This window comes from Palaemon carinicauda, chromosome 30, assembly GCF_036898095.1.
Source record: "Palaemon carinicauda isolate YSFRI2023 chromosome 30, ASM3689809v2, whole genome shotgun sequence".
NCBI classification, from domain to species: Eukaryota; Metazoa; Arthropoda; class Malacostraca; order Decapoda; family Palaemonidae; genus Palaemon; species Palaemon carinicauda.
This window is the reverse complement of record NC_090754.1, coordinates 85,433,192-85,460,691: the sequence shown is the minus strand read 5'-3', so window position 1 is coordinate 85,460,691 and position 27,500 is coordinate 85,433,192. Positions and strand designations below refer to the sequence as shown.

The 27,500-nt window shown below is 39.6% G+C and overlaps 1 protein-coding gene across 7 annotated transcripts in view; it reads right to left on the bottom strand.

The window, feature by feature from the left end:
• The window catches only part of SPoCk (secretory pathway calcium atpase), a 146,800-nt gene that overhangs the window by 87,625 nt on the left and 31,675 nt on the right, over window positions 1-27,500 (bottom strand). Inside the window, exon 1 of one of the 7 annotated variants that reach the window (XM_068354141.1) lies at window positions 25,453-25,554. The exons of 3 other annotated variants lie outside the window; for them this stretch is intronic. The gene's annotated coding sequence lies outside the window, so the exon portion shown is untranslated. Of the gene's footprint in view, window positions 1-25,369; window positions 25,425-25,452; window positions 25,555-27,500 lie in introns of those variants that run through there. 3 more of the 7 variants (XM_068354138.1, XM_068354139.1, XM_068354142.1) reach the window with 3 other exon arrangements.

Below are 27,500 nucleotides of genomic sequence, written 5' to 3'. Positions count from 1 at the left end.
CAGCGTCCAAGACCCCTCTCCGACCAAGCTAGGACCAAGGAGGGCCAGGCATTGGTAGCTGATGACTTAGCAGATAGACAGATAGGCTCCCCCAAACCCCCACATCCTTAGCTCACAAGGATGGTGAGATTGTAGCGACCAAAGAAATTAACGAGTCTAGCGGGACTCGGACCGCAATCTGACAAGCACCAGTCAGGGACGTTACCACATCGGCCACCACAACCCTAAACTATAACCCTAGTTGGAAAATTAGAATACAACGAGCCTCAGGGATTAAATTTGAAACCTGCCTATTACGAGAAACAAATGGTGAATAAAATATAAAAGAAATAAAAAATGACCTAAACCTTCTAAAATTTAATCATTTCCAGCTTTATACTTAACAGTTAATCCCTGCAAGTTTCATTACTCTACGATTAAAATTGTGGCCAGGAAGCTGTTCACAAACAAACACACAAACAGGGGGTAAAACATAACCTCCTTTCAAATTCGTTGGCGGACGTAAAAATAAGAAATATAGCGAAGTAAAATACTTAAAAAAGAAACTATGAAACCAGACGTATATCCTACTTAAGAAAACTATACTTACACAAAGTTTAAAATCTTGATTATTCAACCAAATCAACTATATATAATTAGTAAGATTATTCCACTATAAATAGGTAGTAGCTTGGCCAGGGCACCAGCAACCCGTTGAGATACTACCACTAGAGTGTTATGAGGTCCTTTGACTGGCCATACAGTACTACATAGGATTCTTCTCCCTGGTTGCGGTTCATTTTCATTTGCCCTCACATACACCGAATAGTCTGGCATATTCTTTACAGATTCTCCTCTGTCCTCATACACCTGACAACACTGATTACACCCAAGAGGTTAACTACTGTACTCTAATCGTTCAGTGGCTACTTTCCTCTTTGCAAGGGTAGAAGAGACTCTTTAGCTATGGTAAGCAGCTGTTCTAGGAGAGGGATACTCCAAAATCAAACCATTGTTCTCTAGTCTTAGATAGTGCCGTAGCCGCTGTACCATGGTCTTCCACTGTCTTGGGTTAGAGTTCTCTCGCTTGAGGGTACACTCGGGCACACTTTTATCTGATTTCTCTTCTCTTACTTTGTTAAAGTTTTTGTAGTTTATATGGGAAATATTTACTTATTGTTACTGTTTTTAAGATATTTCATTTTTCCTTGTTTCCTTTCCTCACTGGGCTATTTTCCCTGTTGGAGACCCTTGGCTTATAGCATCCTGCTTTTCCAACAAGGGTTGTCGCTTAGCAAGTAATAATAATAATAATAAAATAAACTTCTAAACTGCTGTGTAATACAGTATTGAGCATCATGAAGACAAAAGGCAAGACTGTTAGATTTATTTTCTCATCTATTCTTACTTTGTTACTGAACATTCGCAAAGAAAGCTGGGCTTACAAACCCTATACAGACAGCTTCCTTGCATCTACAAATCTGTTTTACAGTACCCACAGTTAAATTCTAAAGTTCAAACTTGTAGAATATGTTTCTATGTTGAACAGGCTGACATGTCTCCTTTTATAGTTTATTATGAAATATCTGTTTTGATGTTGTTACTTTTTTAAAATATTTCATTTCATTTGTTCATTATTTCTAAGATCTTTTATTTATTTCCTTATTTCCTTTCCTCACTGGGCTATTTTTCGTTGTTGGAGCCCTTGAGCTTATATCATCTGCTTTTCCTAATAAGATTGTAGCTTAGCAGTAATAATAATAATAATAACAACAACAACAACAACAACAACAACAATAATAATAATAATAACAAAGTAAATAAGATCAAATCCGCAGCCACTCTCATAGCCGTACCACCAAAGTCGTCGTTAACACAACTGCAATGACACTAAAAGGATTTTATTAAATCATTCCTCTCCCTTCCATCAGTTTCATTACAGCTATGAAATAATGTTATCCCCCGGATGCCCAAAACACCTGATGTGCCATAAATCACAGTCCAATTATGATTATGATCACGATTCAAACGATGCTATCAAAAAAGTTACTCAGCCACTGTGGGCTTCACAAGGGTAGTGTGACTTGCTTGTCCAAGAGCTGAATCACCTGTTAAATTCCTCGAGACCCAAGAAAAACATTTATTTCAATTAGTGTTCTCTTTGTATAAAATATCATTAACAAATAAATGTGGAAATTAAGCGAGGTTTTATTTTTCTTTATTGGATAAATGAATATATTAAAACATTTATTTATAGTAAAATAAAAAAATAGAAACCCAAGAGATTGATTCGCCAAACTTTTAACTGGGCTCCACAAGGCACTAGAAGAGTTGGAAGACCCAGACTTACATGGCTGAGGACTATAAAGCGTAAATGAGAAATGGTGAACGGAGAAATATTGATTTAAAAGCTCAAGATAGAGACCACTGGCGAAATTTAATCGAAGCTCTTTGCGTCAATAGGCGTAGGAGATGATGAGGAAAAATAAAAAATAGATATACAAAGAGCAAGTCTACACTACAAATTTGTTTTTATACATTATAAAATGTCTTGTAGTTCAGCGTTTCATACATATCTTTTTCGAACAGCATTCCATCTCATCTGGTTGCAAATTACCATTACAAAAACAGAAGACTATTCCTTATCCCGTATATCCTCAAAAAATGTGTCTATTTACCTTGCTTCTTTGCTTATAAACAATAGGCTACCAAGCCCTGAATTTTCATAGGAGAATAACATGGACATCAAATAAATTATATAACTATTTCCTCATCAAAATAATACCAAGGAATTTGAGAATTTTTTAATCACATCTTACTCGTCTAGGTTTGTTTTCAGAAAGTTTTCGGAGCTTCACAGGCAGGAAAATATCACACTTGGCCGCCCTTATCCGCAGGTAAGTTAAGATTCCGTCCATATTTGCGGATAAGTTAAGAGCACGTCCTTATCGGCGGAAAAGTTGAGAGTTCGTCCTTAACGACGGAAAAGTTAAGCATCCGTCCTTATCCGCAGATAAGTTAAGAGCCCGTCCTTGTCCACGAATAATTATGAGACTGTCCTTATCCGCAGATAAGTTAAGAGCCCGTCCTTGCCCGGGGATAAGTTAAGAACCCGTCCTTATTCGCAAATAATAAGACTGTCCTTATCTGCGGATAAGTTTAAGAGGCCATCCTTGTCCGCGGATAAGTTAAGAGCCCCTACTTGTCGGTAAATAATTATGACTGTCCTTATCCGCGGATGAGTTAACAGCTCGTCCTTATCCGGAGATAAGTTAAGAACCCTTCCTAATCCGCAGATAAGTTAAGAGCCCGTCCTTGTCTGTGGATAAGTTACGAGCCTATCCTTTTCTGTGAATAAGTTAAGAGCCTATCCTTTTCTGTGGATAAGTTAAGAGCCTGTCCTTGTCCACGGATAAGTCAAGAGCGCGTCCTTGTGCACAAACAATTATGAGACTGTCCTTATCCGCGGGTAAGTTAAGAACCAAATCTTATCCGCGGATAAGTTAAGAGTTCGGCCTTATCTGCGCATAAGTTAAGAGCCCGTCCTAGATTAGACTGATTCTTGTGGGCGTCCCAGACTGAACTGCCTCTCATGGGAGTCCCAGATTCCATGACTCTTTTGGGCGTTCCAGATTAGACTGACTATCTAACGAGTGTTCCAGACAAATCAGACTCTCTTGTGAACATTCCAGACTAGACTGACTTTTGTGGGAGTCCCAGATTCGACTGACTCTCCTGCAGGCGTTCTAAATTAGACTGACTCTCTTGTGAGCCTCCCAGATTAGCCTGACTCTATCGTGGGCATCCCAGATTCGACTGACACTCTTGCGGGCGTCCCTGACAAATTTAACTCTCTTTGAACGTCCAAGATTAGACTAACTCTTCTGGGAGTCCCAGATTAGACTGACTCTCTTCTGTGAGTCCCAGATTAGACTGACTCTCTTCTGGGAGTCCCAGATTAGACTGACTCTAATGTGAGCATCCCAGACTAGACTGATTCTCTTCTGGGAGTCCCAGATTAGACTGACTCTCTTTTAGGAGTCCCAGATTAGACTGACTCTCGTGTGAGCATCCCAGATTAGACTGTCTCTCGTTTGTGGGTGTACGGGTCACAGAGCAAAGGCAAGGCCGAGCAACAGACAATTCGGTATTCACTGCAAAAGTCCACTGATTGCCCAAGGGATCGCGTTACTCAGGTACGCCGAAATAAATTTCGTTCTTTCCGAACACGTGTACGTGAGAATCATCCGGAAGAGGAGGGGGAGGGGGGGGGGGGGCTTATATAAGAGATTGCCTCAGTGGTCAGCTCGAGTTTGGAACAGTTACTAGTATGCATACTAGTATGCAAGATTGCTGGCGTATGAGAGAGAGAGAGAGAGAGAGAGAGAGAGAGAGAGAGAGAGAGAGAGAGAGAGAGAGAGAGAGAGAGAGAGAGAGATGAACTTATGCAAAATCAAAAATTATTTGTTGAATAATAATAATAATAATAATAATAATAATAATAATAATAATAATAATAATAATAATAATAATAATAATAAAAGAATCGTGCACTAAAATTAGCAAATAAAATTCTACCAGATAATTGAAAACAATTAAAAAATAAACTGAGAAGAAGAAAATACAAAAAAGTTAAGCCTTTGTATGACAAACTATGCATAGTCATTATGAAAAACAAGATTCATATGAGTATGAAATAAAAGATGAAGCAATGACTACGTATTTATAAAGAAAATCATATATACCTTAACTATACAATGATAAAGAATCCTTATATTCAAGGCTCAGGAGAAAATAAAAGGGATTATTATTATTATTATTATTATTATCATTATTAAATGCTAAGCTACAAACCTAGTTGCAAAAGCAAGATGCTGTAAGACCAAGGGTTCCAACAGGGAAAAAATAGCCCAGTGAGGAAAGGAAACAAGGAAACAAACTACAAGAGAAGTAATAAACAATCAAAATAAAACATTTCAAGAACAGTAACATTAAATCATGTTAGGTCTTTTGTATATAAACTAAATATTCATAATGAGAATGAAATTAATAGATTTTAATACATAAAGGATTAAAGGTCGCTCATAAATGGCAGAAGCAAGGGACAGTCACATTGCCATAGCAAGCAGGACAATGCCCTAGAGACTGACCATATATTACATGATCAGCGCCCAAGCCTCCTCTCTACCCAAGCTAGGACCAGGGAGGGCCAGGCAGTGGCTGCTGATGACTCAACAGATAGATCTACAGGCTGCCGCAAACCCCCCAACCTTAGCTCACAAGGATGGTAAGGTTGCAGACACTATTGGCACTATCGAGTCTGAGCGGGACTTGAACCCCCGACTGGCAAACACCAGGCAGAGACGTTACCAATCAGGCCACAGCTTTGAGTCAGTGATCTTGATCAATTACACGATGATAAAAAACAAAGAAAATTCTATACAAAAGTAAACAAATATCAATCATGACGAACACTGACAAGCTAAGGATTAAACAAAACAGCCTATTGTAGAGACTGGTCATCATCTAAGAGGGTGGTCGCGAGAAAAATCGAATACAAGATTAAACATACTGTACACAACAAATCTCTTTGAAAGATGCCCCCAAGACGTGATTCCATCCTCCAACGAAAAGACACGATGAGTTTCTCGAATCCACAACATCACACACAAGACACAACATCAGTCACATGGCATTCAGCGTGAGGAAAGGAGATTAGCCTTCATAGGGACGAAGCGTGATGCACTAACTATTCTATCCCACATTAATGCTTAGCATTCTTGAAAAAAAAACCTAGGCTTCCCTTATTTAGCCCTCTTAATAAATAGCATGAGACGACCAATTACACACAATGGTGGGATTTATGTTCATACAATACGTTGGCACTTAACTAGGAAATAAAATTTTATCGTCGATTCAAAGACCAATTAAATATGTATATAGATTCTGAAAATAACGTCGCATATCATCTATATATAATACGAATAACGTCGAATAATATCTATAGACAATGCAAAAAGCGTCGAATATCATCTACTGTATATACAATCCAAGAAGTGTCAAATATCATCTAAAAACAAAGCGAATAGTGTCGAATAATATCAATATTCAAAGCAAATAGTGTCGAATAATATCAATATTCAAAGCAAATAGTGTCGAATAATATCAATATACAAAGCGAAGACCATTGAATAATAATTTACAAAGCGAATAGCGTTGAATAATATCAATATACAAAACGAACAGCATAGAAGAATATCCCCATACAATGCGAATAGGGTCGAATAATATCTATATACAATGCGAATAGCATCGAATAATATCCACATACAATGAGAAATGCATTGAAGAATATCTATATTCAATACGAATAGAGTCGAAAAATATCTATATACAGTGTGAATAGCGTCGAATAATATTTATATAAAATGCGGATAGCGTCGAAGAATATCTATATACAATCACAATGTGAATAGCGTCAAATAATATCTAAACACAATGCGAATAGTCGAATAATATCAATATACAATGTGAATAGCGTCGAATATCATCTATATACAATGCAAATAGTGTTGAATATCATATATATCTATATACAATGCGAATAGCATCAAATTTCTATACAATGCGAATATTGTTGAATAATATCTATATAGCCTACAATGTAAATAGCATCAAATATCATCTATATACAATGCGAAGTGTCAAATAAATCGATATACAATGCGAATAGCGTTGAATAATATTTATACAATATACGAATAGCGTCGAATATCTGTATAAAATGCGAATACCATCGAATAATATCTATAAACAATGCAAATAGCGTCGAATAATATTTACAATGTGAATAGCATTGAATATCTACATATAATGTGAATAGTGTCGAATAATAACTATAAAAATGAAAATAGCCTTGAATAATATCTACATATAATGCAAAAACCGTCGAATAATATTTATAAACATGTGGATAGCGTCAAATAACATCTATATACAATTCAAAAGCATCGAATATCATCTATATAGGCCTACAATGCAAAAACCATCGAATAATATCCATAAAAACATGAAAAGCCTTGAAAGATATCCATAAAGAGTACCAATAGTATCGAATACTATCTGATAATAGCATCAAATCTTATCTATGAACTATATAACTTCGTAAAATTATCTATAAGCAATGTGAATGGCATAGAATTCTATCTTTGAATAACGTGGCCAGTTCGTTATCACATCCAAATCATTCTACCAATAAGCAGTTCTCTTTAAACCCCTGTCAGGCGTTCAACTGAACTTAAGGTCATGCCTAAACTATACTCAAGCACAGATGTACGAGTATGATGAAATATCGCAACTGAACAATTTGAACAATAGGGAAAGTCTGATTATACATCAACTTCATAAATTTTTGACTTCTCGTGGACCATCATCATCACCATCATCTCCTCCTACGCCTATTGACGCAAAGGGCCTCGGTTAGATTTCCCCAGATGTCTCTATCTTGGGCCTTTAATTCAATACGTCTCCAGTCGTCACCTCCTACTTCACGTTTCACAGACCTCAGTCATGTAGGGATGGGTCTTCAAACTCCTTTAGTGCCTTGTGGAGTCCAGTTGAAAATTTGGGGAACTGGATCATTTTCAAACAAACTACAAACAAATCATCCTTGGGAGAGAGGATTCAGATTTCTAATTCAAACATATTTTCGATCAAGCCTCTATAGCATCTATGATGAATTTCGGGTGAAAACAGTCTGTATTTCGAAAGAAGTTTGTTTAAACACTGAAGTTAAAATAAGGGTTGAAAGCTTCATATAAAAATGTGGGAAAATTAACATAGCACACCAAGAAGACAATCATCCTCATGTACAAGTGTAGATTCACTTCGACAGAGAGGTTTCTTATTGAAATGGTCCTCATGGAAGAAGACCAAACAGGATATCTTCCAACAATAATTAACACAATTGAATAAAAGGAAAAATAAAATTACTATTATTATTATTATCATTATTCAAAGGTTTAAACTTGGAGCAAATGTTTTTCTGTTAAACAGGCTGACATAAGTCTCTGTTTAGAGTTTGTATGTGAAAGATTTATTTTAATGTTGTTACTGTTCTTAAAATATTTTACCTAACTGTTTATTACTTTTCATATAGTTTATGCATTTCTTTATTTCCTTTCCTCACAGGGCTATTTTTCCCCGTTGGAGTCCTTGGGATTACAGAATTCTACTTTTCCAACAAGGGTTATAGCTTAGCTCGTAATAATAATAATAATAATAATAATAATAATAATAATAATAATAATAATAATAATAATAATAATAATAATAATAACAACACATACGGAAGCACACATTGACCCAATGCATGTCAATACTCGGACCGCATGCATTAGAGTTCAATATTCAATTTGTAGGTTTCGAATATTACCCTTGCGATTGCATGCTGGCCAGCCAACTTACATGATCAAGCACAATAATCATTTTCGAATTACATCGAGTATTCTCGCTTGCAAAACCCGTGCCTTGTCCTTGGCACAAGCTTGCTTCTGCATAATATTATGAAGTGCGTCTAAATTACACACACATACACACACACACGAATGTTCAACCATGATTCAGGTGGATTTTAGCGATGTATTTAGCAATGACTTTTGGATTCTTTTTCTCTGGCACCACTTCTGTTAGAAAAAACAAACACACACACACACACACATATATATATATATATACACACACACATATATATATATATATATATATATATATATGTGTGTGTGTGTGTGTGTGTGTGTGTGTGTGTGTGTGTGTGTATGAAAATTAAATTAGGAAATATAAGGTTAAGTCCTCTGAAGAAGTATCACGAAATCAGGCAGGACTTAATCATATTTCCTATTTTCACTTTACCTGTGGTTCTTTTCTATCTGAGCAGTACGTTTCCCTGTGATTTTTACTCATAATATATATATATATATATATATATATATATATATATATATATATATATATATATATATATATATATATATATATATATATATATATACATGTGTGTGTGTGTGCGTGTGTAAATATCACCCACGAATGGCATTTAATATCGAATTCTATCTTGGGAATATATATCCACTTGGAATTCATTTTATGGTAACAGCTTCTGGCCGGGTGGAGATTCGAACCCCCACCTGTTCGGCTGGAAACCATGCCAGAAGCTGTTACCATAAAATGAATTCCAAGTGGATATATATTCCCAAGATAGAATTCGGTATAAAATGCCATTCGTGGGTGATATTTACATTGATTGAAATCACGTGTGCTTGTGAGATATATATATATATATATATATATATATATATATATATATATATATATATATATATATATATATATATATACGCACACATTCGTGTTTATATGACACTGCACGCACATATATATCTTTCAATACAACGACGACACAGATCTTCAAAAGTATATGCACCATAAGATTGATTGATTAACGAGGTTTTCTGGCACCCTGACATCTAAGGTCATTGACCCCGATCATGCACCATAAGATTATTAATCTGGACCAATATTATCAATCTCTCAAATGTTACCAATATTTCATAGCCAGAACAGTAATCCTATTTAGTGATCTCATTCGATTATTATTATTATTATTATTATTATTATTATTATTATTATTATTATTGTTGTTATCATTATTATTATTATTAAATGCTAAGCTACAACCCTAGTTGGAAAAGCATGATGCTATAAGCCCAGGGACCCCAAAAGAGAAAATAGCCCAGTAAGGAAAGGAAATAAAGAAAAATAAAATATTTTAAGTATAGTAACAAAATTAACATAAATATTTCCTATAAAAACTTTAACAAAACAAGAGGAAGAGAAACTAGATAGAAGTGTGCCCGAGTGTACCCTCAAGCAAGAGAACTCTAACCCAAGACAGTGGAAGACCATGGTACAGAGGTTATGGCACTACCCAAGACTAGAGAACAATGGTTTGATTTTGCAGAGTCCTTCTTCTTGAAGAGCTGCTTACCATAGCTGAAGAGTCTCTTCTACCTTACCAAGAGGAAAGTAGCCACTGAACAATTACAGTGCAGTAGTTAACCCCTTGGGTGAAGAATAATTGTTTGGCAATCTCAATGTTGTCAGGTGTTTGAAGACAGAGGAGAATCTGTAAAGAATAGGCCAGACTATTCGGTGTTTGTAGGAAAAGGGAAAGAACCGTAACCAGAGAGAAGGGTCCTATGTAGTACTGTCTGGCTAGTCAAAGGACGCCACAACTCTCTAGCGGTAATCTCCTCATCGTTTGTTTTGTAATCTCAAACGTATCTTGCAGGCCCAATTTGGAATGGGGGCACGTCATTTGAAAGAAGGCTCGTCGTTGGGTTCCGAGAGACCATTCAGTGCCGAGGTTGAACTGGGAAAACTCTCGTGTTGCACTGGCAAGTTAAGAAAGGTTGGAAGAAAGGTGCCAGAAGGATAGGTAATGAAAATTGTAGGCTGTAGAGTGGCATATAGATTCAGGTAGAATACGAAGGATGTTTCAGAGACCCTTCAGTAATCTAAAATCTTTACGCTTAATAAGACTGGTATCCCCCCCCCACAAAAAAGAGCTCCCGCTTATGAAGAATGGTATTGCCACAGGCTTATAAAGACTGGTATTGTCCCAAAGATTTAAGATTAAAACGACTGGTATGGCCCTAAAAACTAACGCCAAAAAAGACTGGTATTACCCAAAAAACTAACGCTTAAAAAAAAAAAAAAAAAGAAACTAGCATTTAAAAAAAGACTGGTATTGCCCAAAAAAACTCGTGGTTAAAAAGACTGGTATTTCGCAAAAGGCTAACGCTTATTAAACAAAAATCCCCGCTTAAAAAGGCTGGTATTAACCCCCCCCCCCAAAAAAAAAAAAAAAAAAAAAAAAACACTCACTTTTAAAAACACTGGTATTGCCCCAAGAAACTTACGCTTAAAAAAAAAAAGACTGGTACTACGAAAAAGTTAACGTTTAAGACAGGTATTGCACCAAGTAAAAACTACACGATCACAAACATTATGCAACAAATTTCAAGGCTTGCAAGGCAGCAATAATAGAAATTCCGAACTGTTCTCTAGGATCTCTGCAAAAGTCACGACACCCTTTGCGCCAATCAATACAGACTTATGCACACTGCAACGCATCGTCTAATACTTCAAGCAGAGACTCGACATGCAACCTTAAAAAAAGACGGGGAATAAATCAAGTGGAAAGATGACGAGGTAAAGTATAAAATTTTTGGCGTGAATAAAACTGTTAATCGCTAAGTATCGTCAGTTTATTGCACTAGAAGACTAGACGGAGAGAGAGAGAGAGAGAGAGAGTAGAGAGAGAGAGAGAGAGAGAGAGAGAGAGAGAGAGAGAGAGAGAGAGAGAAGAAGAAGAGAGAGAGAGGTAGAAGAAGAAGAAGAAGAAGAAGAGAGAGAGAGAGAGAGAGAGAGAGAGAGAGAGAGAGAGAGAGAGAGAGAGAGAGAGAGAGAGAGAGATATCAGGATTATTATGCTCAGCTTAATCTAAAGATTATCAGTGCTACTAGGATTCATAACCTTTAAAGGCAACTCATGAATGGCAGGGGTAAGGGACAATGACAGCGCCCTATCGAGCACGACAATGCCCTAGAGACTGATCATATATACGGTACATATGATCAGCGCCCAAGGTCCCCCCCCCACCCCCTCTCTCTACACAAGCTAGGACCAAGGATTGCCAGGCAGTGGCTGCTGATGACTCAGCAGATAGACCTATAGGCTCCCCACAAACACCCCCATTTTAAGCTCACACAGATGGTTAGGTTGCAGCGACCAAAGGAAGTCACGAGTTTGAGCAGGACTCGAACCCCAGTCTGGCTTTAACTTGTCAGGGACGTTTACACATCGGACACCACAACAGGAATGCAAGATAAAGTATTACAAGTGGAGCAAAATAAAGGATTCTAAACGATAAAAATCCTTCTGCGTCCTCGAACTCACTGCAAAGCCCAATTGTCAATCCAGACGAACACGTCTGCTTGACAGGTCCTTTTAAAAGAATGATTCTCTCGCCTGATCTGCTTCATTTGCGAATCTGAATGTGCAGTCCAATGCAGACAGAAGGGTGCAACACGACGCCATGCGCTCGAGAGATTTTTTTTTTGTTCCATGAATGTTTCGACTCCTTTTATTTAAATCCTGGTGCAATTAATTTTTTGACAAGTTAAACTATTTAAAATCATAAAACAAATGAGAGAGAGAGAGAGAGAGAGAGAGAGAGAGAGAGAGAGAGAGAGAGAGAGAGAGAGAGAGAGAGAGAGAGAGTTTTTTTTCTTCTTCACCTTAAAGCTACATTAAGGGGTCGGTTGCCTGATGCGCCCTCTCCAATGCCTTCTATAAAACGCATCCTCTTCCACCAAACTCTCTTCTCTCCATATCATCCTTCAACTTATCTTTTCCCATAATGCTCTGCCTCCCTCTCAATCTTCTTCCCCCTAACATGCTCCTCCCAAGCTCTTCTCACTCACTCCCCACTATCAATTTTCAACAAGAACCCACACCATCTCAGATGTGACACACATCACTCCTGTAATTTTAACTATGCCTGCCAATCTTCCAATTTCATCATTTTCCAATCTTTCAAGCAATGATATTTCTAAAATCCACCTCAGCATTTCCATCTCTGTTCTATCAACACTTTCCAAGCCATACATTAACACCGGTCTTATTACTGTGCTATAGATCTTGACTTCTACCTTGATTGGCATTTCTTATCACATACCACTGCCGCTACTTCCCTCCACTTCCCCCAGGCTTCTTTTATCCTATTTTCAACTTCAGCCTCACATCCTCCCTCTTAATTTACAGTAGATCCAAAGTATCTAAATTGTCCCACCTGTTTTATAAACGAGCCTAGTTATCACTACATTAAGGGGTCGGTTGCCTGATGTGCCCTCTCCAATGCCTTTGTCATAATTAACTTTACAGGGTCGGTTGCCTGGCTCTTCCAGTTACATAGGTTATCATGTGCTTATCCAACTTCTGAAACCAGGTGTCTATTGATTATGACCCTAACTCCATTTCTCTCCCCCACCCCCGTAACCCGCTGTCAGAGAGCTTGTACAAATGTCCTTTCTCTCTAGTTCCATTTCCTTTCCACCTTGTCTCCTACACACACAGGATATCTATCCTCCTCCTCATCACATCACATCCACTGTCTCCCTAAATCTTCCTGTTAGTGAACCAACATTCCAAGTAGCTGCTCTAATCTCCCATTCGGTCACTAACTTCTTTGGCCACAGGAGTGAACCCAGTGGTACCCCTCGTCCATTTATCACGACAGTAGAGGGATCCTAACATGCGTCACTTAGAGGGGACACCCTAACAGCATCCACATTTTTAATAGCATCAGGTAAGGTCACTCATTTAGTAGAGTTAGATGTAAATAACTGGACAAGGAAATAATTTTTTACATGGGCTAGCCCAACTTTTTACGTCACGAGCTTGAAAGTTCCTAGGAATACGTGACCACAATTTTAATCGTAATGAAACTATTCTCAAGATATGAAAGGGAAGTTTTATTGAAGTAAGGATTAAGTAGATCCATTGTACATTCCAATAAAAACTTTACAAAGTTAAATTTACTCCATGTCCAGCGTCGTCATAGCAACTAAAATACATGTAAATTTAGAATTAAATTGATTAAAATATTACAAATACTTGCATAAAATGCAAAAAGCTAGAGAGATTCACAGTCTTTCTTTCATTTAAAAATATGAATCAAGACCAAATTACTCGAATATCGTCAGAGTCAATAATGAATTATAAAACGAACTCCAGCTTCAACTGAAATTCTTACGAAACTGATATTTTTCAAAAACTTAGAATTAATTTTCTTTAACCACTTCCATGATGATAAAGCCAAATTCAAGTTAGGTAATCATATACTCTCTCTCTCTCTCTCTCTCTCTCTCTCTCTCTCTCTCTCTCTCTCTCTCTCTCTCTCTCTCTCTCTCTCTCTCTCTCGTTCGTAGATATACAGAGGATGTCCGGTGACGTCAACGCGACGTGCATGATTTAAATTTCAAGAAAAAGAGTACCCATCGAATTGTTAACTCTCTCTCTCTCTCTCTCTCTCTCTCTCTCTCTCTCTCTCTCTCTCTCTCTCTCTCTCTCTCTCTCTCTCTCTCATATATATATATATATATATATATATATATATATATATATATATATATATATATATATATATATATATATATATATATTTTTGGGCTCAAGCCATGTCGTCCTGATGGAAGTTCCTATAGGGTAGCTTCCTAGGGTATATTACAACTACGGCGATATTCCCAGAGAATTTACCTTAAGGTACCAGAATTCTAACTCCTGGAGCGAGTATCCCTCGTGAAAGGGATATCGCGACATATCAGAGGACGTATTCTAGACACGTCACATGGCAATCTACTACCTAAATAGAGATTCGTCTCGTAAGAGGGAGATTGACGAGATACGAATTCGGGAAGAAAAAAAGGGGGGAGCCGCTCCCAAGGCCTTCCAATTCCCCGATTCGTATGCGTGCCTGGCGCCAATCCTGGCGCCATCTCCATTCCTTTTTGCGTAGCTTAACAACTCGGTGTTTTTTCCTGTTTTTCTCGCAAATCTTGGATTTATTCAGCTTTTCATGGCTTCTCCGTCTTCGTTGGCCTCGGATAAGTTGAGTATAGTGTCTGTTATGTATAAATGTAGGCTCTTGGTAAATTTTGAGTGATTAATAGGATTAATCTTTGATACAAGAGCCGTAGCCTACCAGAGGTGTCCTGGACACTGTCACTCGCTAGGTATAAATTAGTTAGTCAGAGTGACATTCCTGGTTATTTTGCTTAATAAATTTTAGCTATTTAGCGTTACATAGGATTTCCTTTCGTGCTTAGTATTATTTGGCGAAGTATTCGCCATTCTGGCCTACGCTTGGCCATGTAGCCTAGTCGTTTGGTCCTAGTACTTAATGCATGATTTTGGTTTTTCCGAGTGTAATTAAAAGTTTATTAAAGCTTTAGGCTATATTTTATACAATTTAGACTGTGTGGAATATTTCCAAGATTGTATACGTGAGAGTTTCGGTGAATTAGGTAATCGATTCTCTTGGTGCCTAGGTTAATTGCTTATGGAGCCTTAGTATACTTTATTATTCTCCCCGGTTGCTTTCTTTTCTTCGGAGAAGGTATGCAATCCCTTTCCCTCTGTTTAAGCCTTGGGCTTATCCCTAAGTGGTTTTTTCCGAATTTATTTTCGATAAAACTATACTAGGGTGTTACTGTACCTTCCTGTTCCAGCAAAGTCTGGTTCAAAGAGGGACAGAACAACAGAGTTTTTTAGTCTGGTCCGTGTTGTCTGGCTTGGGGCAGAGTTCCCCTCGCTGACCTAACACTTTTAAAGGGAGCTTAGCTCCCTTAGGTCACTATCGAAGGTTTCTGTAGTATGATTCCTCCCTTTGTGATCGACCAGACTAAAGTCCTGTTGCTGTTCTTGGGGAGGATAAAATCTTCCCTTGGGAATAGCAACGCCTTCCTTGCTTTGGTGCTTTGGAAGCTGGCAAGTATTGCTGGCCCTTTCCCTTAGATCTCCCTTAGGCTAAGACAGAGTTCTTGGCTGCGGGTGATCTGTCACTAAAGCAAGGTTGGCAGGACCCTTTTGTCCCTTCCCCCTCTATCTCCGTAATGGCCTTGCCATTACTGTACTGTACCCTGCCGGCCGGCAGAGCTGGCCGGCAGGGGTATTACTGTACTGTACGTCATTCTACTTCTGGACCTAGTATAGGTTGGGATGTGGAATTGACTAAGGCCATTGCCGGCCGGCTGAGATGCTGGCCGGCAAGGGACTTATGTTTTCGAGTGCTGCCCGGACCTCTCTTGGTCCCTCATCCATGCCTGCCGACAGAGCCGGACGGCATTGGTCAAGGAAGCCTGAATTAAGTTTCTCCCCTTCCTTATATGCACTCTTTCGGTTGCCGGGCTTTGGGGGTCGTGTACACTCTTATCCCGGCATCCATTCTATTTTCTTTTAGTGCTGTACCTGTCCCGGCTGCCGGCCTATGAGGCAGACAGCCGGGCAGGTGTAGTCTTCTGGTTCTTTTGCTGCCGGCTGGCATTGGTCTTGTACCTTTGCCGGCCGGCTTATGTCAGTCCTTGTCTGCCGGTCACCAAGAGTGTGGCCGGCAGCTAGGTACTACCTTGTGTAGTTACTGGCCGGCAGTCATTGCCGGCCAACACTGGCTGTTGCTGGCCGGCAGTTACTGCCGACGGCACAAGCATTTGAACCAGAAGGCTGCAGCCCTATAGCTGTTAAGTAGTATACTTTAAAGCTAATTGTGGTGTGTGCCGGCCGGCAAAGGCAGGCCGGCACACATCCTCCTATACTGTACTAGTATTCTTCTGTATAGCATATACAGTAAGAAGAAAACTATAGTAAAAGTTTAGGTACAGCACTGTATCTTCTAACACTATTGTGTTTTCTTGCACAGCCCTTTGCTGTTGCCCTCAGACAGGAAGCAGAGTCTTCCCCGTCTATTATCCAGGATTTTAAAATCATTGCCTAGGTGTGAGCTCCACCTGTTTCCTCTGGAAACCTTGCATTGGTTACTCTAGTAGAGATAAACCAATTTTGATTTTATTATCTGGAAAGCTGCAACAATGGGTTGTGAGGGAAACACAAGTGTGTGTCTTTCCTTTATGAATTGTTATGCTATACTATGCATATCCAGTGATACATAGTTCACTTGATACTCATGGAAATTTTTTTTCTCTTTACAGGAGGACCCTCCGAAGTGCGGAAATGTTTTCTGCAATGTCCGTAGCAGGAACCTCTGCGGACATGAGTGTTGTAGGAGACACGCAGCATGCGCTGTCTCCAAGGATGATCTCCAGTATTGGGACCCTCAGGTATGTACTGTATGCACTAACCTGATTACTGAGGCTTTTGATTCCCCTAGAACGACGGAATCAAGGGATATAGCTAGGGAAAAGCTCCGTACTTGGGTAAGGGGCTTCAAGAAGAACACCTCTGGCCCTTATCTTCCTAGTGAGAAGATGAGGGCGTATCTTTTTCCCCAGGCATCAGCTGAAGCAGTGATTCCCCAGCCTCAAGAGGAGATCCCCCAAGACCTAGTCCAGGTGGACGAGGAAGTCGCAGATGCGATGCAAGACATCCAGTTGTGTGACAGGATGTCTGATGTGGACGAAGGTTTGGAAGAAGACCTCCTGGCAGAAGGTCAGGATCAAGTTCAAACCCCGGATGTCGCAGAGGATGGGGTCGACGAGGTGTCGGCTACTCCGGTTCAGATGCCGGAGCCCATCCCCTCAACATCCGCTGGTCTCCCAGTAGAACTGGGACAGGCCCTCTCTTCGATTGTTGGAATGATCCAACAAATGCAGATGGAGAATCAGGAGAAGGCGGCTGCAATGGAACTGCGTATGCAGTCCCTAGCAGAATCACATGGGCCCCGGAAAAAGCTCAATGTGAAAGACCTTCCCATATGCTCAGATGCTAACCCATGGAGGTATGCTGAGCACATGCCAATGACGACTGGTAAGATCGTCATTTCGGATAAGCTGGGTTCAGTTCTCCTAGAGGAGGTAGAATTCTGGCCCAGCAAGGCATCATATCCGGACTGCTATGTCCGGCTGAGAAAAGAACCAGCTTCAAGGGAGGAGACAGAGCCGAAAGAGGTCATTATTATGGACCATGCTAAGGCTCAAGCCCTACTTTCATCCTCGATGAAAGAGAGGGGCTTCTCGAATTCGAAGGTAGCAGCATTGAGCAAGAAGCTCCCTTCTTTTGTGTCCTCTTCTGATAGAGCCTTCCCCTTTTTACAAAAAGGGTTTGCGGCTGTCCTAAAGGCAATCGAGGCCGGCAAGCCTTGCCCCTCCTTGGAGGAGTGTAAACCCTTGTCGCTGGCTCTGCCTATGGACCACAAGGACTGGAAGGATGTCCATCTGACATTCTCAGTGGGAAAGTTGGAGGCTGATATTGCCGGACGGCAATTCGGCGAGGACCTCCCCAAGTTGTCCGAATTTCTTTTACGAAGAGAGTTCGAGACAAAAGAAAGACTGGCTGCCTCAATGTCTCATCAGACTACTCTTGAGACGATGGCAAGTGACCCTAAGGTCCATGAAATGTTCATGGTTGTGGCTAAGTCTCACCTAGCCACAGTGACGAAGGACCTTTATGGCTTCGTCAAGGCAAGGAGAGCTTGCAGGGAGTTCGTGTTCACCGGGGCTTCGGTGAGACACGAGCCAAGGAAGTTAATATCCTCCAACATTTGGGGAAAAGACCTTTTCCCTACCGATGTGGTCAAAGAGGTTGTTGATAAGGCCGCCGTGGAGAATAGAAACCTTCTCCAGAAGTGGGGCCTGGCTATCAAAAGAAAATCTTCCCCGGATGAGGGTCCTCAACCTAAGAGGAAGAATATGAGGACTAGGCTACCGTCTCGGCCAGCCAAGCCTTATAGACAGCAACAGCAACTGCAATTGCCTTTGCCTCCAGTACCCCAGATGGTGGCACAAACCCCGACTACTTTTCAGTGGGTACCCCAGGCTGTGCCAGGTCAGTCAACCACATTCACCCCAACGTTCGAAGGACAGTCTTCTTCCTTTCGTGCAAAGCCTAGAGGAGCAGCCAGAGGCTCGTCTAGGCGCCCCTCAAGGGGAAGGGGATTCAGAGGTGGTCGTGGTCAAGGAGGCAAGACCTCAGGACGGCAGTCCAAGTGAAACGATACCGGTAGGAGGGAGACTAATGAAATTCTGGGATCGCTGGACCTTCGATCCCTGGGCCCAAAGCCTACTCAAGAATGGACTGGGTTGGAGATGGTACAGCACTCCACCCCCATGCCTTCGGTTTTTCCAACACTCCACCCCCATTTTGGAGGAGTACGTTCAAGAACTGTTGGAGAAAAATGTGATCCGAAAGGTGAAGTCCATCAAATTCCAAGGGAGGCTGTTTTGTGTTCCCAAGAAAGACTCGGAAAAGCTCAGAGTCATTCTGGACTTGTCACCACTCAACAAGTTCATAGTGAATTGCAAATTCAAGATGCTAACACTGCAACACATAAGGACCTTACTGCCCAAGAGGGCATACTCAGTCTCTATAGACTTGTCAGACGCCTATTGGCACATCCCGATCAGCCGTCGACTCTCCCCCTACCTAGGGTTCAGGCTACAACGGAAACTGTACGCCTTCAGAGCCATGCCATTCGGGCTAAACATAGCCCCAAGGATTTTCACGAAGCTTGCGAGCGCAGCTCTCAAACAATTACGCCTAAAGGGAATTCAGGTAGTAGCCTACCTGGACGACTGGCTGGTGTGGGCAGCATCCGAGACCGAATGCTTACAAGCTTCCAGTCAGGTGATCCAGTTCCTAGAGTACCTAGGCTTCAAGATCAACAAGAAAAAGTCTCGACTTTCTCCATCCCAAAAGTTCCAGTGGCTGGGAATCCACTGGGACCTTTTGTCACACAGTTTCTCCATCCCAATGAAGAAAAGGAAGGAGATAGCGGGCTCTGTCAAGAGACTTCTAGATTCCAAATGGATATCAAGACGCGAACAGGAGAGGGTACTAGGCTCTCTCCAGTTTGCTTCAGTGACAGACCCAGTGCTAAGAGCACAGCTAAAGGATGCAACCGGAGTTTGGAGAAGGTATGCATCAAACGCGCGAAGAGACCTGAGAAGACCAGTGCCGCCTCGGCTACGTACTCTTCTCAGACCTTGGTCCCAAGCCAGACATCTAAAGAAGTCGGTTCTTCTTCAGCCACCTCCCCCGTCGATGACAATTCACTCAGACGCCTCAAAGGAGGGATGGGGAGGTCACTCTCATCGGAAAAAAGTCCAGGGGACTTGGTCCAAGCTATTCAGGACCTTTCATATAAACTTTCTAGAAGCTATGGCAGTGCTCCTTACCTTAAAGAAAGTCTCCCCGCGTCACTCGATCCACATAAGATTGGTGACAGACAGCGAGGTGGTTGTGAGATGCTTGAATCGACAAGGGTCGAGGTCACCACCTCTCAACCAAGTGATGTTAGCCATTTTCCGATTGGCAGAAAAGAAGAAGTGGTACCTGTCGGCAGTTCACCTTCAAGGAGTCCGCAATGTGACAGCGGACGCTCTATCCAGGTTCACACCGATAGAGTCGGAATGGTCCTTAGACGCAGGATCATTTTCCTTCATTCTGAATCAAGTCCCAGAACTGCAAATAGACCTCTTTGCGACGAAAGACAACAAGAAGTTGCCCCTGTACGTGTCCCCGTACGAGGACCCCTTAGCGGAAGCAGTGGACGCAATGTCCCTCGACTGGAACAGGTGGTCCAGGATTTATCTGTTCCCTCCTCACAACCTTCTGTTGAGGGTCCTCAACAAACTGAGATCCTTCAAGGGGGTAGCGGCAATAGTGGCCCACAAGTGGGCGAACAGTATGTGGTTCCCCTTGGCGTTGGAACTACAGATGAAGTTCGTGCCGCTACCACATCCAGTTCTGACCCAGCGAGTCCAGAAGTCGACTGTCTGCGCTTCATTACAGAAAACCCAGACCCTGCAGCTCATGATTTTCTCGCCCTAGCGGTGAGAAAGCGTTTCGGGATTTCGAGAGCTAGCATAGACTTCCTAGAGGAATACAAGTGCAAATCGACTAGAAGGCAATATGAGTCATCTTGGAGAAAGTGGGTGGCCTTTGTAAAGGCAAAGAATCCGCAGGAGATCTCAACAGACTTCTGCTTATCTTTCTTCATCCACCTCCATGGCCAAGGATTGGCAGCTAACACGATTTCAGTATGTAAATCGGCTTTGATGAGACCCATTTTATTTGCCTTCCAGATCGACCTAGGTAACGAGATCTTTAATAAAGTTCCGAAAGCCTGCGCTAGGCTCAGACCTTCAGCACCTCCAAAGCCCATTTCATGGTCTTTAGACAAAGTTCTTCATTTCGCCTCCCTGTTGAGCAATGAAGAATGTGCGTTAAAGGATTTAACGCAAAAAGTTATTTTCCTATTTGCACTCGCGTCCGGGGCCAGGGTTAGTGAGATCGTAGCCCTCTCGAGAGAGGCAGGTCGTGTTCAGTTCCTGGATGGGGGGGAGCTGAACCTGTTTCCGGATCCTACGTTTCTCGCCAAGAATGAGTTACCCACCAACAGGTGGGGTCCCTGGAGAATCTGCCCTCTGAAAGAAGATGCATCTCTATGTCCAGTAGAATGCCTAAAGGTCTATCTTCGTAGAACTTCAGACTTCAAGGGTAGTCAACTATTCAGGGGAGAAACATCAGGCTCAAATTTATCTCTGAATCAACTCAGAGCGAAAATGACATATTTTATTCGCAGAGCGGATCCTGACAGTACACCCGCAGGTCACGATCCGAGGAAAGTTGCCTCATCCCTAAATTTCTTTAATTGTATGGATTTTGAACATCTCCGTTCATACACGGGCTGGAAATCTTCCAGGGTGTTCTTTCGCCACTATGCGAAGCAAGTAGAGGAACTTAAGAGATCTGTGGTAGCAGTGGGTCGTGTAGTTAACCCTACTGTTTAACTCTGCGAGGAACAGTGATCTTAATTGGGACGATTAAGTCCAGGGTGAGTGTGTAGGTACATACTGTACTACAAACTAAAATGAGGGCACCAAGTGCCCATACAGACTGTTCCTTCCTTCAAAGGTGAACCTCGCATAAGTTCAGACATGTGTGCCAAGCGTTTCTAACGCTAATGTGATTGATTTGTAATACAGATTTTTATGACTTGATACCTTGGTATCTCATTAAAGTGGTGTTTAATGGTTTTTCTTTCAGATAAACAAGTTCTGTTTACTATCATACTTATGCTTAAAGTTTTGGGTTATCCCCTTTTATATAAATATATATATTTGTTGTTAACCTGTCTGTTTATTATCTGTCAATAAACTTGTTCTTGAGAACCTTGCGTCTCTTTCACCTGTGTCAATTTATTGGTATAATTGAGCATTTAAATTCTATGTATCTTATCTGGGATAATTCTGATAGAATTGTTCTGTTTTGCAAGCTATGTTGCATTGGTTTATGTAAGTCCCCTAATGGGAGGACTCCGTCCCATAAAGGGACGAGGGCGGTTTTATTAGTTTCTTCCTATGCGGATATAAACCTTTGTCCAATACAAGTATTGTGCGGATGACTGGTCAATATATTGACGCAGTAGTTCTATACAAACTATGCTTTACCTAATATAGGGCGAGGCCACTATATTAGCTTGCCTGAGATTCATACATAGATATATGTACTCTTCGAGACTTTCCAGAGTCTAGTAGGACTCTTCCCTGTAGGGGGCAGGAAGCTCTAACATAGTTTATAGTTAGTTGAAAAGATGTATAACGGTAACATCTTAGGTCTCTAGGTCTAGTCGACCGGGAATAAATATCTCCGGGGAGTACGGCACGTTCTGAGAATCCACAGATACAGTAATGCTCTGGTACACTTCCATCAGGACGACATGGCTTGAGCCCAAAAAAACGGATTTTGAGCGAAGCGAAAAATCTATTTTTGGGTGAGATAGCCATGTCGTCCTGATGGACCCGCCCTTGCCTTTCTAAGAAAGGACTGTAGGACCCCTCCCTACATACAGTATCTGTAGCACCTCGTGTACGCTACAAGGAATACAGATGGCGCCAGGATTGGCGCCAGGCACGCATACGAATCGGGGAATTGGAAGGCCTTGGGAGCGGCTCCCCCCTTTTTTTCTTCCCGAATTCGTATCTCGTCAATCTCCCTCTTACGAGACGAATCTCTATTTAGGTAGTAGATTGCCATGTGACGTGTCTAGAATACGTCCTCTGATATGTCGCGATATCCCTTTCACGAGGGATACTCGCTCCAGGAGTTAGAATTCTGGTACCTTAAGGTAAATTCTCTGGGAATATCGCCGTAGTTGTAATATACCCTAGGAAGCTACCCTATAGGAACTTCCATCAGGACGACATGGCTATCTCACCCAAAAATAGATTTTTCGCTTCGCTCAAAATCCGTTATATATATATATATATATATACACACACATGCACGTTTAAAAAATACTCCTAATATAGATTGAAAAGTAGACCAAATTCCTGATAATTTCAATTTAATTTAAACATTTGCATCTATAATCCCCACCTTCTTCAAACTCTCTCTCTCTCTCTCTCTCTCTCTCTCTCTCTCTCTTCTTCAAACCATCGATATCATTATACATTTTTACCAGCATAAATCACTAAGCAACAATATCTAAATACCAACAAATCTGTGTCTCATTCGGTTTAATCTATAAACCCACTTTCTTCAGACCATTAACATTATCAAATCTATTCACCAGCTTAAATCAGGGAAACTATAAGTTTTTATTTAATTCCAACATATCATCCGTTTCTCGTTCAATTTACTTATTTGTTGAGACGGTTACGCAAAAAAAAAAAAAAAAAAAAAAAAAAAAACACGCTTACTTTATTAAGAATCTTTAAACAAACACTTCCCCTCTGATTGCTTTCAAAAGAAAGATATTGTATGAGATCAGGTGTCCGTTTATTACGCTCTGTAGTCAGATTGGCGGATAGCTATGACTTTGCTTACGTTTGGATAACCAAGACACAGAGGATACACTCGGGCACACTATTCTATCTCTGTTTCTCTTCCTCTCGTTATTTTGAAGTTTTTATCCTATTGTTATTTACAAGCTTTTGTAATTTATATATGTAAGATCTATTTTAATTTTTTTATTGTTTTTGAACTTCTCTTGTAGTTTTACCTTATTTCCTTTCCTCGCTGGGCTGTGTTTCCCTGTTGAAGCCCCTAGGCTTATAGCATCATGCTTTTCCAACTAGGGTTGTGGCTTATTTAGCTATTATAATAATAATGATAATAATAATAATAATAATAATAATAATAATAATAATAATAATAATAATAATAATACTTTTATAACGACCGTGACCATCTAGGCTAAGTTAAAAAATATTACTACGATGGCCTTTCTTAAATATTATTATTATTATTATTATTATTATTATTATTATTATTATTATTATCATCATTATTATTATCATTATTATTATTACTATTATCATCATTATTACCACCTAAGCTACAACCCTAGTTGGAAAAGCAAGAAGTTGGAAGCCCAAGTGATCCAACAGGAAAAAAATAGCCCAGCGAGGAAAGGAAATAAGGAAATAAATAAACGATATACGAAGTAATGAACAATTAAAATAAAATACTTTAAAAACATTAACAACATTCAAACAGATATTCTATATATAATTTACCTCCATCCGATGGGCAACAAACTTAGTAGCTTCTATTACTTAATATGACTTACGTACTAAAGCAAAATATCTGGTCCTATGATTCTTCTTTTTCCGCCTTTAATAATCCATGTTTTATAGCAAGGTCGACAGATCGAGTCATATGCATACATTTCTAAATGCAATGTGATAATTAGATGTGATTTATGCTCGTAACAGAAGTGCGCTATTATATTAATCACACATACATAAAAACATACACACCCATATATATATATATATATATATATATACAGTATATATATAATATATATATATATATATTCTCTCTCTCTCTCTCTCTCTCTCTCTCTCTCTTTTATATATATATATATATATATACTATATATCTATTATATATATATATATAAATTCGTACACCTCTCCATATATATACAGTATATATATGTATGTGTATATAAATATATATATATATATATATATATATAACACACATTCGCACACACCTACATACACAGATACCTCAAATACCAACAAGTAAATCCATTAAACACACGTCAGGCCCCACCCACTCCAAAAAGTGCCACCAAAGCAGCCTGGCTTGCAAGAGCCAAGGGCCTATCATAAACGTTTCAAGCCCCATTTAATCTAAAAACCCCCAACCGATCGTAAGTACCAATTCCGAAAACCCATAATGCACCTGGGGAGTCCAGGTGAGGTAGGCGAGGTAGTCCTTAAAACAGTCAATACCAAGGGCGTTTGTTGGGCTCGTTCTTTGCCACACAACCCATCGATCGAGTTCAACAGACGGTAGAATCGCCTACAATTGTATGGCGATTTTGATAGAGTTTTAAAAAAAGGTTGGTTTGATTTTTAACTTAAGAAAAAGGGAAGGTTATAATATTTCATAGCAAGTAAAATGGTAATATCCAAAACGCCATGTGATTAGATCTGGGAGAAAGTATATTCTAATAACATTAATAAAGCCTATTTCAAAGATATATAATTATATATGCACACACACACACCCCATATATATATATATATATATATCAAGCATTTACATAAAAATACATAGTATAAAATGGAAAACCTACCGTTAAAAAGATGAATTTACAAACGAAAAAAAAAAATATATCTAAGTTAAAGGCGACCAAAAAAAAAAATATAAGAGTATTACGAGTGAAGCCAGCCGAGGCCAAAGATTACTCCAACAACGACACGTCACTATCCCTCAACTGCCAGATCAACACTGAGAGACTGACTCACTCTCCACTCGGTTATGTAGCCATTGCGTCAATAAGAACCCAGACCTGCTCGGGCCACGGGCAACGAATTGTTGAACACCCCCCCCCCCCCAACCCATATTCTCTCTCTCTCTCTCTCTCTCTCTCTCTCTCTCGTATGCAAATATTTGGAGGAAACGTTGCTTCCTCTTTCTCTTTTATTATTATTATTATTACTACTACTAGCTAAGCTACAACCCTAACTTGAAAAAGCAGGATGTTATAAACCCAAGGGCTCTAACATGGAAAAATAGCCCAGTAAGGAAAGGAAACATGGTAATAAATAAACTACAAGAGAGGTAATGAACAATTAAAATAAAATATTCTAAAAACAGTGACAACTTTAAAATCGATTTTTCATATATATAAACTATAAAAACTTATAAAAACCAAGAGTAAGAGAAATAAGAAGAATAGGGTACCTTGTGTACCCTCAAGCTGGGTACACCGTACCATCATAACACTAATTAATTTAATAATAATAATGATAGTGATGATGTATCCCAAAGTTTTAAAACAAAATCTCTCTCTCTCTCTCATCTCTCTCTCTCTCTCTCTCTCTAAAAGCCACGTACGTGTACTCATGTCACAGCTGCACCATATAAACAAACTATGCACGGTACTCGGCCTGGAACAGTACTGTACTGTAACAAATACAGGGAATTAACCTTATCAGTTGAATTTCAAATTTGTTAAGGTATGACCTTATTACCCCACATTAGTTTATATACCAAATAGTCTAAGCCGATTAATTTCCCTAGCTTAAAACGTTACCTAATACAAACTTAATAGGATAGCATCAACATGTTATACATATTCATGCAGAGGCAACTGAAAGGGCAAATATAACCGGTAAATAAGACACAGAAGCCATCCGGTGGTAGAAAATAAAAGGACAGATTCGGTAGCAACGAGGGAGCCATCTGTTGGTAGAAAATAAAAGGGCAGATTCGATAGCAACGAGGGAGCCATCTGGTGGTAGAAAAATAAAAGGACAGATTCGATAGCAATAAGAAAGCCATCTGGTGATAGAAAAGAACAGATTCGATAACAACGAGGGAGCCATCTGGCGGTAGAAAATAAAAGGACAGATTCGATAGCAACGAAGAGATAAGATGAAAGTTCACCCATGAGAAAATTATTACGAATTGAACGAAGGGGTCGTCGTCACATCATAAGAAAAATACCTAATTCTGAATATGCAGATGATGCCACTTCAAAGTGTGAAATCTCTCTGTAAGAAGTGTGATGTACACCACTTCTTTCGCAAATACTTTAATTTTCGTCTTTAGAGATGAAGGTCCAACACTCGCTTTGCCACTTCAACTGATTTTATACATAATGCTTACTTATTAATACACACATACACATACATACATACATATATATATATATATATATATAAGACTCTTGAAGTCATAGACGAAACTAGTCAGGATTCACTCAATATTTTCATTTTCCAAAAGTTTTTCTTTTGTTCGTCTGAGCATCACGTGTTCTTGTGAGCTTTACTATATCTATCTATCTATAAATATGAATATACATATACATATATATATATATATATAAAAGTATATACATATATATATATATATATATATTTATATAAATATATATATATAAATATATATATACATATATACATATATATACATACATACATATATATATATATATATATATACTGTATATGCATGTGTGGCTGGTAATAGAACTTATAAACATCAAAAAAATGTCATGAGTCCATCACACAACAAAAGCCAAATAAAGGTAAGAAATTTCTAAAACGTGCTTCATACGGAAACAAATTCTTCTTTAAATATTAGATTAAGACTGGCATTAAACAAAAGCAATCGTGACAATAATAATAACACAGAGTAACCTCTCTTCATCCTAAACGCTGGTTCGCATTTCGCTGGCTTCACGAACGTCAAGGTTGTAC